This window comes from Musca domestica, unplaced genomic scaffold (assembly GCF_030504385.1).
Source record: "Musca domestica strain aabys unplaced genomic scaffold, Musca_domestica.polishedcontigs.V.1.1 308, whole genome shotgun sequence".
Taxonomy (NCBI): domain Eukaryota; kingdom Metazoa; phylum Arthropoda; class Insecta; order Diptera; family Muscidae; genus Musca; species Musca domestica.
Genome location: NW_026712307.1, coordinates 461,065 through 483,350, shown reverse-complemented (window position 1 = coordinate 483,350; position 22,286 = coordinate 461,065). Strand labels below are relative to the sequence as shown.

Sequence of the window (22,286 nt, the reverse complement as noted above, 5' to 3'; positions counted from 1 at the left end):
CCTATATAACAGTACTCCCGATATTCGGTTTTTCATGATTTTAGCGACATTTAGCGACTGAAATTGTTTCAAAACTCGTATTTAAGTTCCTAATGGATACTACAGCCTATGGCAAAATTTCGTATGCAGGTCCACGTCTTCGTAGTCCCATATAACCGGTTTCATTTAAGTGGTAGTTATCGGATTTTTTTGAAATTTTCAAGTTCCTTCAATGGTGGAGGGAAAAGTTCGGCCCAGTCGAACGTACTTGTTTTTTTTTTGTTGAAATTAATTAGGCTACATCGAAATTCTATTTGAGTCATATCAATCAATCAACTCCATAGTAGTTTTAAAAATTTAGGCTTAAAACAAATAAAGCTCTGCATTTGCCATGAAAACAAATCACAGTTATACATGAACACAATGAAACAACAAAAAAAATATTGTGGTATAGCATTTTTAGTATTATTATTCTTTTCGTATTTAAATTATATGATTTATTTTCCAATATCAAATATAGTTTTAAATATTTATTATTATTATTTTCTTTTCTTCATTTCAATTAAAGCTAAATTAGGATGTAAGTATTTAGTTGTGTAAAGTGTGTGGTTTATAAATGTAATTAAACAACTTTCATATCTAAGCTCTTAACACAATAATATTTCATTGAAAATTATGATTTTGTGAATATAAATTTTATTTAGGATTAACTTAATATTGTTGTGATTGGTTTTGATTATTTGATTAGCAAAGAAACAAGACACATGGACAAAAATCATATTATCAAATAGACTAAAAGCTAGAGTAGATGTAATCACGCCCAAACACGCAAAGAATCAAAAACGTAACATAACAAATAAGTTTATAACAAAACAAGCGTCTCAAGTTCTTTATCTTCGTCTTTTTTTGTTTTCTACATCGAAATAAAACAATAATGAAAAAAAAAAAAAAAAAAAATATATTATTTTAAAAATGCCATATTTGCGGTGTGGAAATACACAAAAAGATTTGCAAAACCATGGAATATTGGCTGCATCTTTGATTAAACACAGGGGCTGAAATGCAGTTTGTTGATGCCAAACTTAATTTGTTTATGAAGTCTTCAAACAAAAACATGCCTATTTTAAAAAAAAAGTGTTTGATTTGATGTACGAAGCATTAAATCATATATATTTTTAAAGTGACGAAATATTTTTCTATTCCATTTCAGCCCCTTGTGCTAACAAATAATTAAACGAAAAATTCGATTTTCGTTTCTCGGGTAAATTAAAAATGTTTATATTGCAATATTTTATCATCAAACCACATTGCCTTACAAAAACGAGAAAAATATTACAATTGTAATTCATTTGTTAAATAATATAGATGTGTATTTTGTTTTAGTTAAATATTTTACATTTAATTAATTCATTAATAATAATATTAATAATATAATTATCATATTATATAATATTAATTATAATATATAATAAAAAACATTGTTAGCTACTATATTTGTATTTAAATGTAATTTATCTTAATAATTGTTTAGTTGTATTTTAATTTAAATTAATTATAATTATGAATATTAAATTAATTATGATTTTACTTTTATTTTCGCATTTCCCTTTTGTTTTCTTTTTAGTTTGTAGTTTAAGTTCAGTTTCACTTCTGTGTTTTGTTTTTTACGTTTCTCTTTTTTTCAATTTACACACTAGGAGTTTTTCTCACAGTCATCGGGTTTGTGCTTCATACGGAATTACTTAATAGATCGGCGCAATTATTCACCATCATCATATAGTCGCCATTTTCTAAATTTGCCTGCTCTGTGCTAGAGTACGCATGATTTGGTTGTTGATTTTTATCATTTCTGAAAGAAGGCGAAAAAGAAAATCAATATTAAATAACACATTGGACATATATACCAATACTTACTTATTTGTGTTATATTTGTTACATATTTTGTGTCATAATCACAGCATTCTCCAATTCTTTCAGCATTAAAGAATCCTCACAATTTCTGAGATTTGCATGCAATTGTAAAAACGGTTTGTGTTGTTGTATATAGTTTGTTAATAACATTATGAACTTGAGATTTTGCTGAAAAAAAAAAATTAATGAAATCAATATTTTCTCTAAATTAAACACAACTTACGATCTCCATTGCTGTCTAATCGGCAAATTCGACAGCTTCTAAAACTCCTCGAGTCTTAACCACATTTGGACTGTTAATAACTTTATTTTGTGATCAAAAGCTAAATTACGAGGACGTGGTGGCACAATGGTTTTGCATTGGAAGAACTGCCCTGGGTTTCTTCAGAGCTGGAATCATCTTGGGTGGTGCTGTTGAGAGAAATATTAATGTTTTGATTAAAAGTGAAATATAAGAGATATAAAAGATAAAGTGAAGTTTAAAAAATTGATATATGATAATTAACTGTTTATTTTAAGAACGATAAACATATTTTGGGATAACAGCGTGAAAAAAAGCGCTGTTGTTTTTACAAAAATCAAGTAAGGAGCTAAATACTTCCTCGAAAGAGTCCAAGGTTAAATAATAAAAAGGATGGACACGCAACTTTTATTCATTAAAATAATGTTTTATCGTCATTATGCTTAATTATCAAAATGCGAATATTGAAAACTCAGCTGAAGAAGTGTATTACAAAGGAAGAAATTATTTGTTGAATGGGCCGAAGTGAATGTAAAGTAGGGGTGAATTGCTGCATTTCGAGAAATAAGAGTCCTTTGTCAATAGCATATTTGTGCGAAAAAATTATAGCTCAACCATGACATAGCCAATAGTCCAACACTCGTACATAATTGATGGTGTCCTTTTAATTGAGATATGTAAAAGAAATAGTGTTTAACAACAGTACGATAAATTAAGGGAATAGCAATATAGCAAACTACATTGAATCTCAATGTTTTTCAAAGTAGTTGCAATGTGAGCCATTAGATATAGGAATATATTTATCGTTCACATACTTAATTACAACTTAGAAACTATGTATTGTTATATCGAAAACTGAAGCAATTACCATTTTTGATAAGAAAATGATTCAAATACCATCCAAGCCTCCACAAACAAATATAAGAGCATACATTACTAAGTAAAAGAGCATAAGTTACAAAAGTTATTGACTGTGAAATTCTAACTCGAAAATGCCGTTATGGCACTTTCTAGATTTGGAGTTTCTGTAACTGTCCGGCTGGTGTAACAAAGCGAGAGTGACTATGACTGAAGAAATCTATAACAAGTGCCATTAATCGAGAGAGTACTCTTGACTGGAAGAAAGCCTCCTCGAACAAGTGGGTCATCATCCTAGTCGATGGTACCTGTGAGACTGTTAAGCTATCAATAATATGTTCCAGTGCTCAACAAAAATCTGTCTTGAAAAACGATGAATAGACCGATTGTCGACAGATTAACAATACAGATTTATGAGATGTTCCGAAGTTGCAATTTAAATTCATCTCCTCACTTGCAATCATATTGCAACGTGCCATTTTTGTCTATATCGACTACTTCTATATTTTATATGAGATATGTGAATTGGAAAATGTAGAAATATGCGTGAGATAACAGATATAGCGGACCGAAGTATTCCATTTCATACTTCATCTAATACAGATAAAATATAGGTAAAATTTGAAGAAAAGCGAACGAACATCCATTTTATGCGAAATCATAAATTTCGTTAAATACATATTCATATCAGATTTGGTTAAGAGAAATATTAGATATGGCAAGTCGTAAAGAATCGCCTACTTGTTTCCCAAGTCATGACAGATATATTGGAAATTGTGACCCTTGTGGGTGAGTTACCAGAAGGTGTAGATATGTCATCTTTACAACAGATCTTGTGTTAGAAAAATATTTGTGTGTGTGAAATTTGAAGAGAATTGGATGTTTATTCGCTCACTTTTAACGTTTTGTTTTTAAAATCTTGAACCCTATGTGGAGGGACGTACTCGTAGAATGGTCCGATCTCTACCAATCTTTAAACAGATCTTGTGTTGATGGAAATTTGAGATGTGGCAAGTTGAATGGGATCGGATGTTAATTTCGCGTTTATCAGCTTCATGGATACTGAAAACGTTGATCCTTTGTGGGAAAGGTACCAAGAGGAGTGAACCGATATATTCCATTTTCACACCAGAGTTTAAAAAAAATATTGTGATGTGTGTAATTTGAAGATAATCGGACACTTACATCCCATTTTATAAGAGTTATCATTATTCAAATTGTTGAACCTTTATGGGGGAGGTACTTGATGGAGTGGATCATATTGCCCTCTCCGTATTCGGTTTAAGTTGGCAAAATATTACGATGTACCAAGTTAGATCGACTCCAAATATCCTGAAACAGATAGGGTCTAAAACCGTTATTTCGATGGGGCACGTTTTGGCCGCATCAAATGATATACGCTCTCTAGCCATATGGCTAGTGGATATAAAAAATGTTCGGCCTTATCTTCTTCCTCGATTTCCATGTCCAAATTGTTCGTAGAAACGCTTGTGTTCTGATGAAACACCCGATCGTTTTCCAATATTTTTTTTTCATTATAAACATATGTAAGTATGCAAAATATCCAGTAGCAATAGTGAAGATACTACATTAAAGGTTAGGTTAAACCACCAAAGGTTTAGTGAAGATATCATGTCAAAAGTTGGATGACAATGGTGAGTGAAGATATCATGATAAAATTTGGGAGACAATACAATGCCAAAGGTCAGGTTTAATATCCAAAAATGATTTGGATCTTTTGCTGCTACCCTTTTGCAAAAGGAAGGTCTGCAAGTTGCAAATATCACGTGTACCGATACTTAAACACTGGAAAAAGTCTCAATTAACTACATCACCGTTAGAGAAAACTATGACACCATTTTGTGTTGTTTTAACTGCTAGTTTCAATACAGGACCTCCTAGACTCTGTACCCAGCGAGATGGATGGTCTGGTTGGAGTATGGTAACTCCCATATATATATACATAAAACACTTACCATTATTAAAACTTGTTTGTAGGTTACCCTTGCGACGGTTATTGTTGCCATTCGTATTTTTGGAATTATACGAACGATTGGCAGCTAAAAATATAAAAAATGTTGATTAAAAATTCATTCTTGCGGATTACATACAAAAAAACTTACCCGTGGGTCCATTTGTTCGGCTTTGTCCACTTGAACCTGATCGGCCCCGGCTGTTACTTTCAGTTTCTGAATCGCTCTAAAAGAATATAAAATTGTGAATTAAAATAAACGTATTATAATTTGTTCCGACATACCTGATTGAGTACACCCATTGAGCATTTGCGCTTAAATTAGTGGAAGAACCTTTTATTTGCAGACTATTACGTTTACTGGCTGAACGGGTGGCAGAGCTGTTGCGGTGTGCAGCACCCGTTTTTTTGGGAAGAACTGGTTGATTTGCCTGCTGAAAACAGTAACATTAATTATGTTATGTTGTTATAAATAACAAGCTGTTAGAATAAACAAACCTTTACCCATATTGCCCATGTGTAAATCACTAAGGGAACATGCCCTTCGGATGGAGGACGACGAATCATCGACTGGCATGGGATTCAAATTCTTGGGATTGCCTGCAAATGAAAAATTGTTAAAAGAAAATGCAAAAGAAATTCTTGTACAACTAATTCAAAATTATAGTTAATGATGGATGAAAAACTAAGGAAAACTGTTTATGTATGACTTCAACCCAAAAAAACGAGTGATTATATGACTCATTGTAAAACATTGAAAAACAATACAACGAAAAAATGTGGAGCTCAAAGGAAATTCCAATGATAATAAAAACAAAAATCAATGGTGCCAAAATCACAGCAATACGAACGGGAAAGAAGCAAACCTTCGAGCAATTTCTCTACATTTTCCATAGAGGATTTTTCACTTTCATCCTCTTTCTCATCCTCGTTGTCGACATCTGAATCGGCCTTCACCTCCCTGGCCAATTCCACTTCAACACCGTCACAATCAAGTTGGACTCGTTGCTGTTGTTCCATTAGTTTCTTATTTAGTGCATAGGTTTCAGTGCTTTCTAAAACGTCCGGCAGACTAACATTCCTTTTGATGTGACGTGCATAGGCGCATAAATCGGCATCTGAATTATCTGCCAAAATACGTCTCTGTTCATTTTCAATATCCTTTTCGATACCTTTGGCTAGCATGTCAAATTCATGGTTAGTGATTTAACATAACCTCTTTGTTTGGTGTTGCATTCGAAGGGTCGCATTCGTGATTCAGTGGCCAAACGTATTTGCTCGAATTTTCGCTCCTCCATGGCTATCAATTTTTCAATATATCAATTTTCTTGGCAATATTTTTGCATTGGTTGCTGGTAGAGGCGTCTGTGGGACTTTGAGGATTTTGAGTAATTTCAGTATTGGCCAAGTTTTTCTTATGTTTCGAGTCTCTCTTTTCCCGTTCATGTTTGATTTCATCCACAACCTGTTGGAGACCTGGTTTTGTGTACAATTTCAGGCTATCCATGGTCATGTTGTCATGCTCATCATTGCCATTCTCTGATATAACATTTCGAATGTCTTCTCCCCATAGTCTGTGGGCAGACTTGATCCTGCCGATGGTGACACATTGAGATTAATATCATTCAGAGGACATGTGGTGGTGGTACTTCCACATCCATTACCATTGTTCCTTTTATTGCTGGGAGTATATTTGATTTGCGACACGGTGTTGAAACGCACCGAAATCTTGGCCTTTCCTTCTGGCGCATTGATGTGGCCCGCCGTGAGGGAGAGTTGTCAAATTTGGAAACCTTTTTCAAACAACTCTGGCCAGCCAAAGCCCCGAACTTACCGATGGCCTCATGTTGCTGCCCTGTTTCTTTTTTGCCTGTAGTTCTGCCTGTTTCTCTCTTTCGAACTTTTGTAAATTCCTTTCGAATTTCCTAACCACACTGGCCGTGCGAGAGTTGCATTTCAACACATCGGCGTTTACCTCAAAGGAACATGACTTTTGAGCGGTTCTTTGACCTGAAGCTTCGTGGCGGATTCCACCGTAGAAGTTAGGGTCGATTTGAGATTTTCCGGCTTAACAGGAACGGGTGGCTTTTGTTTGACTGGTTTCTTTTGAAATAGTTTCTCATTGTAGGCCTTTTTCCGTTTGTATGGGATTTGTGTTTCTCTGCCAACGTGTTTGGGCAAAGTCCGAGCTAATGCTCTTGCTTACACCTGAAGAATACTGTTGATTTTTACACTTTAATGTGGGTATATCGTCTGAAACCTTGGATGAAGAAGAAAATGATTGTTGTTGCGGATTTCGCTGAACCAATGAGGACGGCTCAGCTAATTTAGGATATGTTTTTGAGGTTGAATAGGTTTTGGTGGTACATTTTTCCTGTCATTTGTTGCTTGTATTTTCTCCAGATTATAGCTAGAAACATCGAAACTTTCATATGGTGAGACATTTGATGGTGCGGTTGCATGTAGGTGGCGCTGCTGCATGTAATAATCAAAGCTGCCATAGGCATTGGGACTGGAGCCATATGACTTGGAAACCATTTGGGCTGCTGCTATAGTTGATGTGGGACCATGAATAATGAAATTGCGTAAACCTGGATGTTGGGTACGACCTGCTGCTGTTCTAGGGGAGCACTTTTACAATCACTTTCATCTGATAGAATACTTTCCATGCTATTACAATAGCTGCCGTCATCGAGGAATTCTTCGGATAACAATGATTCTTGACTTCTGTCGGTGGCAAAAGGATTATTTGAGGTTAAGAAGAATGAAGCACTGGAATGGCGTTGAGTTTCCAAAAATCTGGCCTCCTCCAAACGCCTTGCTTCGGCCATCTGTTCAGGGTTGTCTTGCAAAATGTCCGACAGTGATACCTGCGTTCGCATTGATAAATTTCCTGATAGACATAAAATTCGGAGAATGAGTGTTTGGGAGCCAGCGGCACATATGGCTGTCTAACCATACGAGGACTTGTGGAGCCCTCAGGTGAAAATCCAAAATCATTTTTCCTGCCCATAGGCAAATAGCCACGATGTGCAGCAAGATTTTCAGGAACTGATTTGGAAGCAACTATCTGAGAGTGTCGAGTGCCTGAAACCGGATCATACACATCGACACCTATATCATCAAGATCACCATATTTCCTGGTAATTTCCTCTATCATCTTTTCAGTATCCGCCTGGATCATGTCCAGTATTGTGCGAGCATCATCAGCATAGACTGAATGACGTTTGGGTTCCGTAATAATAATCGATTTGTTATCCGAAGACCATTCAACTTCCTCATGGACGGGTGAGACGGGCATGATTGTAATGTTTCAATATGCTGGGTGTGCGTCGTGTATTGCCATTCGGATTGCGCTTTACACGAACCTGACCACTGGCCGGTAATGTGGAACTAGAAAATGTTTTATTCTGTTGCTGTGCCGTCGGCAGCTTTTGTTGCTGCTGCACTTGCACTTTTTGTGTGGTGGGCCCCATAAAAGGTACCCCCGGTGGGGGATGTATCTGATGAACACCTACATGATGTGGATAGGGTGGATATTGCTGTTGCACCTGACGCATTGCTTGACAATTTTGTTGGAGCACTGATTTCGGAGCAGCGCAATTGAAGAAATGCTGTTGTGGAGGCATCAACTGTTTGGGTGAATAATTCGTTGGTGGCGTGGATTGTAGCTGCAGCCGAGGTGATCTCTCACCACTGCCCACCATATCATTAGATTGGCTAACAAACTGTGTGTGGGGTTTATTTTCGGTGTTATGTGTGGGATCAAAAGCTTTATATTAGTAATCAATCGAAATCATCACGCATACAATAATATATTAGCATAAAAGAATTACATTACATAGAGGGTTGGTTTTTGTTACAATTACAAGGATGGCATGTTTTTAAGATACAAAAAGAGATTGAGATATTTGGAGACAAAAAAGAGAGACACAAACGAGTAGAAAATGAGAGTTTTTAAAATATATTATTAGCTTAATATATGTTAATAGCTAAAAGGGTTACGCTTAAACAATTTGTCTATTATAAATGCGAAAGTACTTCCTAAGAAATGATATCAAACAACTTCTTTTGAAATAGTTCTTTTTATTTTAAATAAGGCCAGAATTTCATCCATTTTCTGTAGTTAATTGACTACAAATTGATTGTCGCTCTTGGAAAATTTACGTAGGTTACAGTCCATGAATTAGTTTAGTGAGTTTTCCCAAGGTCTTTAAATGGGAAGCATTAATATAAAATACTTATGAGCTTTTTAGATCAGCTCATAGTTTTTTTTATGTTAAGGTATAAGACCTTGGGAAAATTCACCAGACACCTTTTGTTTAAACATTCAATAAGATCCGGATGCTTTCAAAGGCATAACGTAGCAGCACATTAAATTTAATTTAAAGGTGCCTTTTTCCTGACATCCATTTTCTAAAGCTTTCCCCTGCTCAATTTCCTTCCATTGATATGGATTTGTTGAAATGCCCTGTTGTTACAATCTCTTTCAATTGTTTATAAATTTCACTATGTATTTCATAATATCTCTGCTATAAGCATAATAATAATTATTTTACCATTCCACATTGTTTCACGCCTAAAAGTATGCTCCATATTTTGCACTTTCATAACGATTGCCTCCTGTACAAAACTCTGTATATGACATTCGTTGTGATACAAAGAACGTTAAATCATTTTGCACGTTTTCTACAATAATATTGATTACTCCATGGCCCTTGTGCGAATTTTTCAAGATTCTACCTCAAGCCGATTCGTATGGACATTAATGAAGATTAGTCAAGACGATGGATACTTGTCTTACTCTTCAATAAATATGAAGATACTTTTGATCATTTTATTAACTTAACATATCGTATAAGTTTCTTTGAAAGCGATAGAAAACTGGTTTCTTTCAATAAATGTTTATAGATGCCCCCTAAATTTTAAATCCTGATTTTTAATTCCAATTTGAAATCCATAAATTTAAGCAAAGAGCAGTGTTGATTGATATCATTTCAAATGAATTAATAAATCTCTATCTCTAAAACCTATTTGTAATTCTAACTTACCCGTCTTAGCATAACGATTTGCTGCCGATAAGCCAGAACGTGAACCATCCAAATTTCCAGCTAAACTTAAATCTGAGATACTATGACTACCACGCAGTGACCGATAGCCAACCTGAAATATTAGATGAAACGAGGTTAAAATAAACTACCGAAAATTAAGTTAACAATTATTAGTAATGATGAAGCACAAAGGTACAAGTGTTATACTTGTTACATAGATTACAATTAGTTTGAATTTTCTTTTCATTTTTTGGTTTGTGTTAAAAAGTTAAAAGCATTCACTTTGTAGAGGAGGTTGTCTCAATGACCTCTTGGTTGTGTTTTTTGCTGTTGCTTTGTTGTTTTTGTTATGATGCTATTTTTAGTATAATGTTTTTTTTTTAAGTAAGTTAAGGCAATGCTAAGTACAAAGCATTGGTTTATTTTTAGTAGCAGCTTCTTCGTTAGAGCATGTTTGCCTGGCTTTCGTCTATTTAAACCCCCTCTCCTATAAAACACTGGTAGTTTAAAGTGAAAGCCATACAACTGGTTATTTGGAAGCTGCATCATCACTGAACATAATGTTGGGTATGAGAAAGCATGTGCTGTTAATAGTAGTGTAAATTTACAACAAGCATCGGTGGTTCAGTGGTAGAATGCTCGCCTGCCACGCGGGCGGCCCGGGTTCGATTCCCGGCCGATGCAACTTGTTTTTTCATCTTTTATATTTTAAAATTATTATCTAAAAATAATATTTGTTTGGAATTTAGTCTATACTAAACATAGCTGTATTGAAATAAAAATTAGCACGAGTTTGTATGTAAGTTCCAAAGGTTTGTGTAAAGTTTAAAATATTTTAGAATTTATACAATAACAAGTAGGGGTTGATGGCAACATACTTTAGTTAGTTGTTTGTTTGTTTAATTTATTTAAAAATGAATATACTTTAGATTAGATAATAAGTACATATATGTACAAATCTCAGTCTGATGTCGGACAGTGTACAGTGTTTTTCGACGTCTAATGGGTTTACAATAATTATGTTTTATGTATTTTTTGAAATTTCCAACAGTTACCGAACAGAAAAAAAGAAAAATATGTGACTTGCAAATTATATGTTTTCATATTCTAAACTATAATTTTAAGACCAGTGTCATAGGTTTTCCTAAGTACTTTTGTTAAAGATATTTAGGAAAATGTTACCAATTAATATATTATTATAATATATAAAAAATAATCAACACGAACTTGAGATTTCCCAGAATGTCATTTAAAGTTTTTATTGGAACAGAAGTACGAATTGTATTGTAGAGGTCTTACTAAGTGTTTGTAGTGTAGCAAAACAAGTTCTTTATCATCTGTTTCTAATTCAGTGCCGCTAAATATCTACTTATATTGTCACATTAATCAAACGATTAGGAAAGCGCTAAATCGTTATACAGATCAAACGAGTGAAACCCCGATATCCGTCCAAAAAACAAGAGACTTATAACCAAAAATAGAGAAAAACAAGTAAAAAAAAATTAAGTTCGACCTGACCGAACTTTTAATACCCCCACTTTAAACTTCATATATAAGTAAGACCATTTGGATAATGCAGTTAAACTTATCAAAAAAAAAACATTAAGTGGCTGAGGCCGTTATGTGGGGGCCATACAAAAACGGGAACCTATACAGACAATTTTATACTTTAAAGAATGTTATCTACCAAATCTTCTTAATTATCCAATTTGAAACAATTTGGTGGGAAAATGACTAGGATTATTAAAATACCGAATATCGGTGATATCGTTATATGTGCGTGATAGGAAAATGTGGACCTATACGCACAATATTTCGCCACACGAGCTAGAAACCATTAGACAAATACGCGAAAAAAGGTGGCAAAAATGGCTGGACGAAAGGGGATGCAACATCTCCAAAAGAATTTGGCCCACACTCCCGTAGAAGAGAACAAAGTCGCTGGGGCCAGTGTTTAAAACTGACTTAAAACTTGTGGTGGGTATTATCACAGGTCAATGCAAGGTGAGGGCAATAACCTCGAAATGGGGCAGCGATGACATTGATTATTGTAGAATATGTGGGGACGAAGAAGAACTTGAGACGATCGAACATCTCATCTGCCACTGCCCAGTACTCATTAACGTGAGACACAAGTAGGTGGGCGAACAAATGTCACATGATTTGTTTTTGTTCTCTAACACTGACCCTATAGTAAATCTTCAATTAACCAGAATATTTAAGTGGCTAAAGACGACACGACAAAGACCTCTAGTCGTGGATCACCCTCATTATTATGTTTTAAAACCTCTAAGACTTTTTTCCACTATTCTTCATTCTTCCAATTTCCTATTAGGATGAACACAATGGACCAGCAGGTCTCCAAGTGTAGAGGTTACCAAAAGGCAACCGCGTGTCCTTTAACCTAACCGAACATAGGGATGTTACAAACTGAAAAACAAAGTTAATATACCCTCCTTTCCAAGGTGAAAGGTATAATTATGGTAAAACTACAAAATATTTCAAAGAACTCCCTTCTTGCATGACGCTACTATACATTTTAACAACGAACTGTTAGTTACAGATATAAAATCATATTGTATTGCGGATTCAACAAACAAAATTAGTATACAGCTTGCCTAATGGAACCAACTACATGTCTTTAATTTTCAATTGTCTTTAGTTTTAAATATAATCAATGATTTGGATGCAGCAAACATTCATTTAAGAATCCCACCACTGTATTTTAACAATTCCAATATAGGGTAGTCATTGTAATTAGTCTAACTAAGCGCTTGATTAGTTTTGCTATGCTAAAATGTTTGTTTGGTTAAAAGTCGGCCCGCAATTGACTTCATTCAATTAGGTGAGGTAAACTTTTTAAGTATTTATTTTGATTTATTTTAATGATTAAAATTTAATGATTTATTTGATGTTGCAACTAGTTTTATTTTATGAAGCTGAAGTCTGCAGATGGAATTAGAATTTGGAAAAATAACTAATAGAAATGCAAATAGGTATATTTGCTACTTTACCGAAACAGTAGTGCTCACCTCTGGTATGGCAGTTAACTTTTTAACACCATTTTTGCGTGCACCCTATACACATACAATTATACATATATATATAAAGTGTGTATGTCACGAACCAAATAAAAAAAATATATATGGAGATAAAAGTATTCAAAAAAATACAAAAAGGGAAAATCAAAACAAAACAAAAATAAAAAATGACCAACTATTAAATATTTCAAAAACTTACATTATCTAATTTTTGCTTAGCTTCATTTATGACTTTCAACAGTTCCTCCTTCTTTGTACTGGTGTACGATTTGGTTATGGTAGGCGGGGCGGAAACACCAGGTTTACCGTTTTCGGTATTATGTTTGGCACTTATGCTGCGACGATCTGCAACAAAATCACAACACCAATAAACATTTTGGTTAATTCGTTTCTTGTAATAAACAATTGACTTCTATAACATAAAAAGGACAAAACAAAAAACATAAATCTTACTAGTACTGCCTCTTTCGAGCAAATTACCAGGTCCGTCGGGTAAAGCTGCTTGAAGAAACTGGACGATGCTTGGGGTATACTTTCGGAACTACCACCCAATGTTGAGGCCAAAGAGCGATCAGCATTTTCGGCACTGGGTGTTGATCCTTCATCTTCGGTATCAGAGGTGCCGGTACCGTGCCTGTACTGGCCGTGTGTGAACCATTGCCGCTAAGGGTGAGGCCAGCCTTCTCAAACTTTTGGCGACGTACCGACTTTCGTAGTTCTTCTTCATTCATGGCATTGACCTTAAATCTCTGAAGAGAAATAATAAACAAGTATTAAGTATAAATCCAAAATACATAAGCATCCTTTCTTACGTTGGTGTACTGGGTGATATGTTGTTATAGAACATGCCATGATCCGAGCTCGTTCTCTCACCATCCGATATATCCTCAATGTCACCGTCATGGTCATTGTTGGATATAGTATCAAATCGCAAACCCGGTTTGCGTTCAACGGATAATGTGGCGGATGTTGACGATGCTCCGACTCGGCTTGCCCTGCTCCCGGCACAGAAATGGTGGGTACTGTACCAGCATTATTGCTACCGATAAATTTCAATTCCCTTCGGGTTTCCATGCCGGAATCAATGGACGAATCTTCACTCAAATATGTTTGATTGTACATAATGTCCTTAGACGAAGCACTGTTGTAGTCCGATGTCTGAGTATTGCCAAAGCCAGGGTGATGCATGGCCGGTGCAATGCCAGATGTAGTTGACACACTACCCAAAGGACTTTCTGAATTTGATCGTATATCAGTTAAGGTGTCAGCATCAATTTGTCCACGCTGGGCCCAGCGATTTCGTGGTCTGGGCGCCACACCACCCACCTGACTTGGTGATGAACTCAAATTGCTCATAGATGTTGGATTAGCAGCTGAGGGTATATTCATTGCCGATGACTCAGGTTCATTGGCCAGAGCCGATACTCCAGCCTTTCTCTTGGCCCATTGTGGCAATTGTCCCACATCGGAAAGTTTATAGCCTGGCGTTAAGGGTACCTCACCCTGCAATATATTCGGAGACATAGCAAATTTATGATCATCATGCAGATCAGGGGTGGGTGACTCTACAATAATTCCTTCGGGAGCAATTAAAGCTTGTGAAATTGATCTGGGTATGGGAGCATGGCCAGATCGCAATCGTTGCTGCGATAGTCTGGCCTGCATTGTTACAATCATATCATGCGGAACTTGCCAGATGAAGATACAGCCATCACCACTGGCCGATATTAGGTGGCGGCAATCGTTGGTGAATTTCAAACCAGTTACCAATTCACTGTGACCGTACATGCGGGCCATACATTCATTCGAATAATAATCATAAACGGCCAAAGTTTTATCCGTACACGATGTGGCCACGTAAATACCACTGGGGTCTAGACTAAGTTTGATAAGACTACCCTCATCGAATGTGAACCCTTGAAGGTTTTCGTATGCTTGGAATTCTGTGTGCCGTACACGCGTATATTACGATCCTGGCAGGCGGTGAGTATGTGTTTGGCATTCGAGTCCACTTCCATGTCGTAGAGAGTTGTCTTGCCCGATGTGTGAGTACCACGTAAGAATATATTGCCCTAAAAAAATGTATTCCATCATTACAGAGTTTATTATAAAGGTTTGCGATCAATCTCACCTGAAAGGTTCTAAACATTATCGATTTGTCAGCACCACATGATATCATCTGGAAATTAGACCTGCTCCTACAAATTTGATCGAAGTTATGGACGACGAATGATCGTCCAGGGTTTGTAGCAGCTTATAGTCTTGGGCCACATCAAAAACATGTATCAAACGATCACGACTTGCACTGGCCAATAGCTTGCGATCGATTTTCTCATTGGAATACTCTAAACACAAGACCTCCGATTCATGAGCCTCTATTGCGGTTATCAGTTTTAAATTATTTAAATTATAAATGCGTATATTGCCACTACGGTCACCACTGGCTAAATGCTCTAGTTCTGGACTTATTTTAATACAACGAACGCCATTGCGTCCATCGTAATTGGAATTGCTGGACGCGCCGCCCTTGTCACCGACAATCTCCAAATCTTTTATGTAATTCAGATCATCGTCGATGTAGACGACCTTAAGCAGCTCCTTGGAGTAGATATTTTTGCGATAGATTTCATTATTGGCACAACCCTCCAGACCCCAGACACGTATGGTGTCGTCGGAAGAACAGGTAACAAATGAATCTTCGGGCAGAGTGTGGGAGAGTTCACGTTCCATGTTATATGGCACAGTTTCAACACCCCAAATACAGGTGGAGTGATAGAGGAAGGAATGTGATTTGCCCACACGTTTGATATCTCGCATGTCCCAAATGTAGAGGGAATGGTCATTGTAGATGCAGGTTACCTAAGGAAAGTACAAAAACAATTAGTTATAAGCTCAACTTGGGATCTCTCTGTGTGCAACTTACCTTTGACCTTTGCTCATCATATGCCATGGCAATACAATCTGGATATTGGCCTGCGGTGGTACTGTCATTATATGATTGATATGTATACCCTGAGCTACATCTACACCCAAATAGTGGGTTCTTGGCAAAGTGGTTACATATTCCAATGTACTGGCATTGAATATTCGGATAATCGCCTCAGCACAGCCAACCAAAATGAATTGGCCGGTCACGCTGATACAATTGGCATTGGTGGTGCGACACTGTACCCATTTCTCGAGCAGACGCCTCGAACTGAACTCCACCAAATGACCCTGCCTTGTGATGGCGTAAGTACTTTCGGCACAGGCGCCCTTGCCACAGGCAACGGCACAAAAATCATTGTCACGCAAATCACCCAATATGGCACTGCGACCCATCAAGGGGACAGGGTCCTTGTATTTGCGTCCACCCTCCAAATACCAATATTTGACGTGACGATTACCGACGGTAACAAAGTAACTGCCATCTTCGGCAAAACTCACTGCCGAGACCTTAGAACTAATTTTATTCGAGGCCATTTTGAGATTGGATTTCCAATCGAATACATTGACAATCATGTCATGCTGTGAACCAACTGATACCAAAAATTTACCAGTCGGTGAAAAGGCCTGCAATCGGAAGAAAAGTTAAAAAAGGACACATATATGTAACAAGAAGATGAAAAAACTTACCACACATGTTACGGCATATTTGTGATCGACAAATTCGGCCACCACATTGCCACCGGTACAATGTTCCAAATTACCATTGGGCGCTTCAAGTTCCCATACTTTTATGGCCGGATTCATGCCACATTCTCCGGTGGCCACATAGCGACCACATCGTGAGAATGCCACCGATGTGAATGCTTTGCGGGATGTGTTGACCAAATAGGCCTGTGTCTGTCTTTTGGCATTAATAAAACAATTGTACAGCTGAAATGAAAAACAAAACCAACAATTTTGGAATTAAAATCGAAGTTGATTATATATTGAAATAAATTAAAAAATGTACTTTCCATTTTATTTATTCAGAAATTCATTAGACGCTTGTATATAAAGAGGACGTATAGGGAAAATAGGTAAGAAATAATCTTGATGTTGCTTTTCATAACCTGGTATCACCTCCACAAAATCCAAAATTTAAAAAAAAATCCCTGATTTTCCCAAACTTTTTTACATCCGACTTTTTTCCGAAGTACGACAATGGTTAACTAGATTTCGTTCAATTTTAGTTTGTCAAACTTTTTCCACGAATTTACTTTAGAGACTATCGTGGATTTTTTTACAAGTACTTACTGGTCAAGAGCAGAGAGATTTAAAAAAAATATTTCTATCTAAATCTATTAGCAAGTGCCCACTACTTCGTCAGCGAAAAGTACACCTTAAAAATTAGGATCGTTCCAACAGTTTGCGTTAGTCTTTTCTGGTACTCAAATTTATTTAGACTTCATACATTGCCTTTTACACCAAATATTATTCAAAATCTTTTATTTTGAAGTTAGTCGAGTAGGATATTTGTAAAACCATTGCATAATGGACTCACATCCAATTTTTCTGGCCAAAACAATTTCAACGTCTCTATTTGCAAACCCTAGAAACATACGCAAATTTTAGAACTTCAGCTTTATGCCTAATACTAAATTTAGAAACATTTAGTACGCATATCCAAAACAATCTACATCTCTTCATCTTTGTCTCCAACAGTGATCCAAAATTAGTACCGTTATTACCTTTCGAACAAATATGGGACGCATTTCCAAACAACCGCCAAATATCGAACATAGATACCAAAAATGACATCTCAACCACAGACACCAACAATGACGTCGATACCAAATCTCATGATTCGAGCTCTATCCCTTCACCCAATACCAATTTCGGTACTTTTCGTACAATCTAGCACATATTTCCAAAACCAACTCCATATCTCAATCCCAGATACCTGAATATCAAATTTCGGGACTCTAGCTCTATACATTCACTCAATACCCAATATAGTACCACTTAGTATTTTTCGAACAATTATTGTACACATCTCCAATACAACTTTCATATCTTAACAACAGACACTAACAGTGACATCTATAGCAAATTTGAGGATCCCAGCCCTACCCATTCACCCAACACCAAATGTAGTTCAATTTAGTACACGTTTTCAAAACCACCTCAAATCAAAACCTCAGATAATTATCTAAATATCAAATTTCAGAATTTTATCTCTATCCCTTCAACCAAGACCAAATTTAGTACAATTTAGTACTTTTTGTACAATTATAAGACACATTTCCAAAACCACTTCCATATCTAAACCAGAGACAAAGACAGTGAAATCTATATTAAATTTGAGGATAACAGTCCCATACCTTCATCCAATACCATTTAGTAAAATTTAGCACCATTTATTAGTTTCGAACAACTTAGTACGCATTTACAAAACCAACTCTAGATCTTAATACCAGGTAATAATTTCAACCTAACACCAAATTTCAGATCTCAAACGCAATCTGTTCTCTCAATACCAAATTGTACCAAATATCGTACTATTTAGTACTTTTCGTGCGCATGTAGCATACATTTTCAAAATCACCTCATTATCACAAACGTTCCACCTATAGGGCTGCCATACAAAATTTTAAAATTCCAGCTTCATCCGTTCAGCCTAAATCAAACTATTCGGAATTTAGTACCATTTAGTACATTTCGCACACTTAGTACACATACCCAAACCAACTTCATATATTAAATTTACTTTCCAACTTTGAGCCTCATAACAAATTTTAGTTTTTAGCTCTATCTGTACCAATTTAGAATTTTAGTACAATTTTAGAACTTTTGGTAACCTTAAATTTCAAATTTCCAAAAAACTCTTTGGTACATTTTCCTGAACTCCACCAGTGACTCTAAAACCAAATTTCATTCTAACTATTTGTACCCTTTTAGTACGAATTTCCAAAAGCCCGGCCTTATCACACACCTACGTACCAAGACCGAACTTCGTGCAAAATTTCAAGATTCCAAAGAAAAGATTCAAGATTCAGCCGTTTCGTCCGGGCGTTGATTCTCAGTCACTCCGTTATTTCACTACCAGAAAATTGTCACAGACCCGGGATATATATCAATCACGCTTTCAATCTTATTATAGTATATCATTATGATAATCTTGCCTATTTTCCAACTAACCTAACTTATTAGCATTAATTTTTAATAAAAAGTGAAAATTGTCAATTTCCTCCTAATACATATTCATTATCCTCTCGAACGAATAAGGCTACATTAAAACTAATAACGGTGCTGTCCTTGACAACCAAATCTAATCACAAATATTTAAAATGTATCCTTCCTATCTTGAGCGGCAGCAGCAGCAGCAACACCCATTGAAATCACGATGCCAAGAGCATTTGTCAGAGACCATACAATATTTCCTGCCATATTCCAATTACCGGTGATATCTTGGTACACTAACAAAAAGCCATGTTAATGTGCATTCATATGCACACGGAATTCAATTTTTTGACAACGCCACCACCACCGCCACCCGTGGAATGGAAAGGAGAAAACTTTTCACAGCGCAGCATTTCCGTAAATGATGTGTGAAAATGATTTATATGGGAAAGTTATGGAAATATATGAGATATTGCATGATGGTAGGTTGGTTGTAAGTTTTAGGCAACAATTACAACAACGACATCATCATCGTTTTTCTGTCAATGCCAATTTTAGGAAGGGAGACAACTTGACTCTTGGCCTCAGCATCATATTTTCACATGGATTATGGGTCGAATTCATAAACATCCAGCCAACGTGTGTTGAAAATATTATGAAGGATTGAAATGATGTCATGTGGAATATTTTCCCACTATCCCACCCTCCAACCCGCAGCATGCCAATGAAAAGCCAGAGAATATGTTAACAAAAATAAAATGCTCATACATAAATATTTACAAGGCTTATTAGAGAGGCAATTTCGCGTTTGTAACCTGATGTGGAATCAAAAGCTCCTACTGCCAACGCAAACATTATAATTTTTTTTCAAGTGGATGCGAATTGCGGGATGAAGTATGGAACGACGAGTGGCTTTGGATTGGTTGATAATGGTGGCAGCAGCACAGCACATAACCTGCAACAGTATTAGCATTCTTCCTGGTATGACGGAAGAAGATTGGGGCGGAGGTAACATTTTCAAATTGGCTAGGCTAGTGGGCTGTAACAGTGGCATAAATGCATGCACGCCTGCATGCCAGGCTGCCAGCCAGCCAGATTGCATATTTGTTATGTAAGTTTGTACAGAATTAAATTGTGATGTCTAAATTACAAAATCATTTGCATAGAAATTATTATGGTTGTAATTTTGATTGCTATTAAATTGAGGTTAACATTAAAAAATGGAAGTGAAAATGTGTTTCTTTAAAAAGTTTTATATTTTTCGAAACATACCACAGCGCGTCTGAATGTATAAAATCTCATATCAATCTGCACTATTAATTATAATAATTATAATAATATATAATAATAATAATTTTCTCATATTTTTTCAATTTTGTCACATTTTTGGCATATTTTCATTTTGAATTAAACATTTGGTAATACTTCTACAGCTAACAAAACTAAGTAGTTAGGATATCAGGATATCATATACAGATCGCATTTATGGCCCGATCCTTACCAAATTTTTCATGTGGATAAGATGAGGGTCAGGATAGTTGCCTACTCTTTTTGGAGATGATCGCTATATATTTAGGGGTTGAAATGGACCAAAAAACTGCCAAATTGCCAGCAGGTCGTAATTATCGCCCTATCCTCACGCACATTTGGATGGCCATCCAAAAATATTCAATGTGTGCAATAGTTTGCCAACTTTTGTAGACTAAATACGAAAATGTCTATTCCAGCGACATCTACCAATAAATTGGAAATGAGCAAATTCGTTTAAGTTGCTATTATCCGAAAATTAGAGAACGAAACATGATGGTTTTCTTTTATTATTTGTCACAATATCTTGTGGAGTTCTTTCGAGTATCTCGCCTATATAAACTGTATGGTTTATTATAGTGTTGTAGGGTATTCAACGGTCGGCCCCACTCGACTGTAGCCTTTGCTTACTTTTTTATATTAAATACCATATCAATGACAGGAAAGTTTCCATATCTTTTTTTTATTATCTCACACATAAATATCTGTGATATGTAATCGAAAATATAACAAACTCCAAATACTGAACTAAACAAATCCGTTAGGAAATGAGGCTAATATCACATAGTGAATATCTTGAGGTAGCGTTAAATGGAGCCTATAGAAAAAACGCATAGAACTCATCTAAAAGCTAAATGTTAAGCAATTGCGTTGAAAAATGTGGCTAAAATTGTCAAAATATAGAATATCTATACCCATTATATGGGCGGTACAAATTTTGGACCAATTTAGAACTTTTTTTGAGAAGAGATAATCTAACCAATGGGTGCCCGAAACATCATATTACAGCTGACTTGGTTGGGAATTGTGTGTGCAATAAATATTGAATGGTCTCTGACTCTTGGTGTCCTGGTTTCAGGGAGTGTGAGATAGAAAGGACACATTTTAAATATTTGTGTTTAGATTTGCCATTTTGTCGTTATTGGATTTTAATGTAGGTACCTTCTCGACAAAGAGTACAAACTTCTAAAAATTATAAAAATCATCTATATATATATAGAAGAGTAGTGAAATAATTAAATCACTGACTGACTGAGAATCTACGAAACGGCTGAAGCTAGAATCTTGAAATTTTGCACGAGGGTCAGTCTTGGTGCGTATGCGTGTATCAAGTACTAAAATGTACTAACAATTTTACACATTGTATTCAACAAACGGAATGAGCTAGAAATCTGAAATGAGAGTCACTAATGGAAAGTGGTATAGATGTACCAAAGGTTTTTGAAAATTCAAACTTTCAGGTTACGAAAAGTTCTGAAATGTTACTAAACTTCTAAAATGGAATTATTTGGTATCATGAGAACAGATAAACCTAAAATCTTAAAATTTGGTATGAGAATCAAGGTTGGAAATCAAATTTGATATATGAAGGAAATCTGTACTAAGTGTGCGAACTGCACTAAATGGTACTACACTTGGAACAATTTGACTTAGGGTGAACAGATGAAGATGAATGAAAATTTTGTATTGGGGTCCCTGTGGGTGGTAGATTTGTGTTCAAGAGATGATTTTGGAAAAGTGTTAAGTGGTACAAAATTTGGTATTGAGTGAAGGGGTAGGACTGCAATTCACAAATTTGATATTGAGGCCTCTGTTGGTATCTGGAATTGAGATATGGA

General features: G+C 35.9%; 1 non-coding gene and 1 pseudogene across 1 annotated transcript; one reads left to right on the top strand and one right to left on the bottom strand.

Moving 5' to 3' along the window:
* Nucleotides 1-1,505: 1,505 nt before the first annotated feature.
* Nucleotides 1,506-22,286, bottom strand: part of LOC131803547 (mitogen-activated protein kinase-binding protein 1-like) — an 83,439-nt pseudogene continuing 62,658 nt past the window's right edge.
* On the top strand, nucleotides 10,626-10,696 carry TRNAG-GCC (transfer RNA glycine (anticodon GCC)). Its single transcript has one exon. It is a non-coding gene; the product is annotated as a tRNA-Gly (tRNA).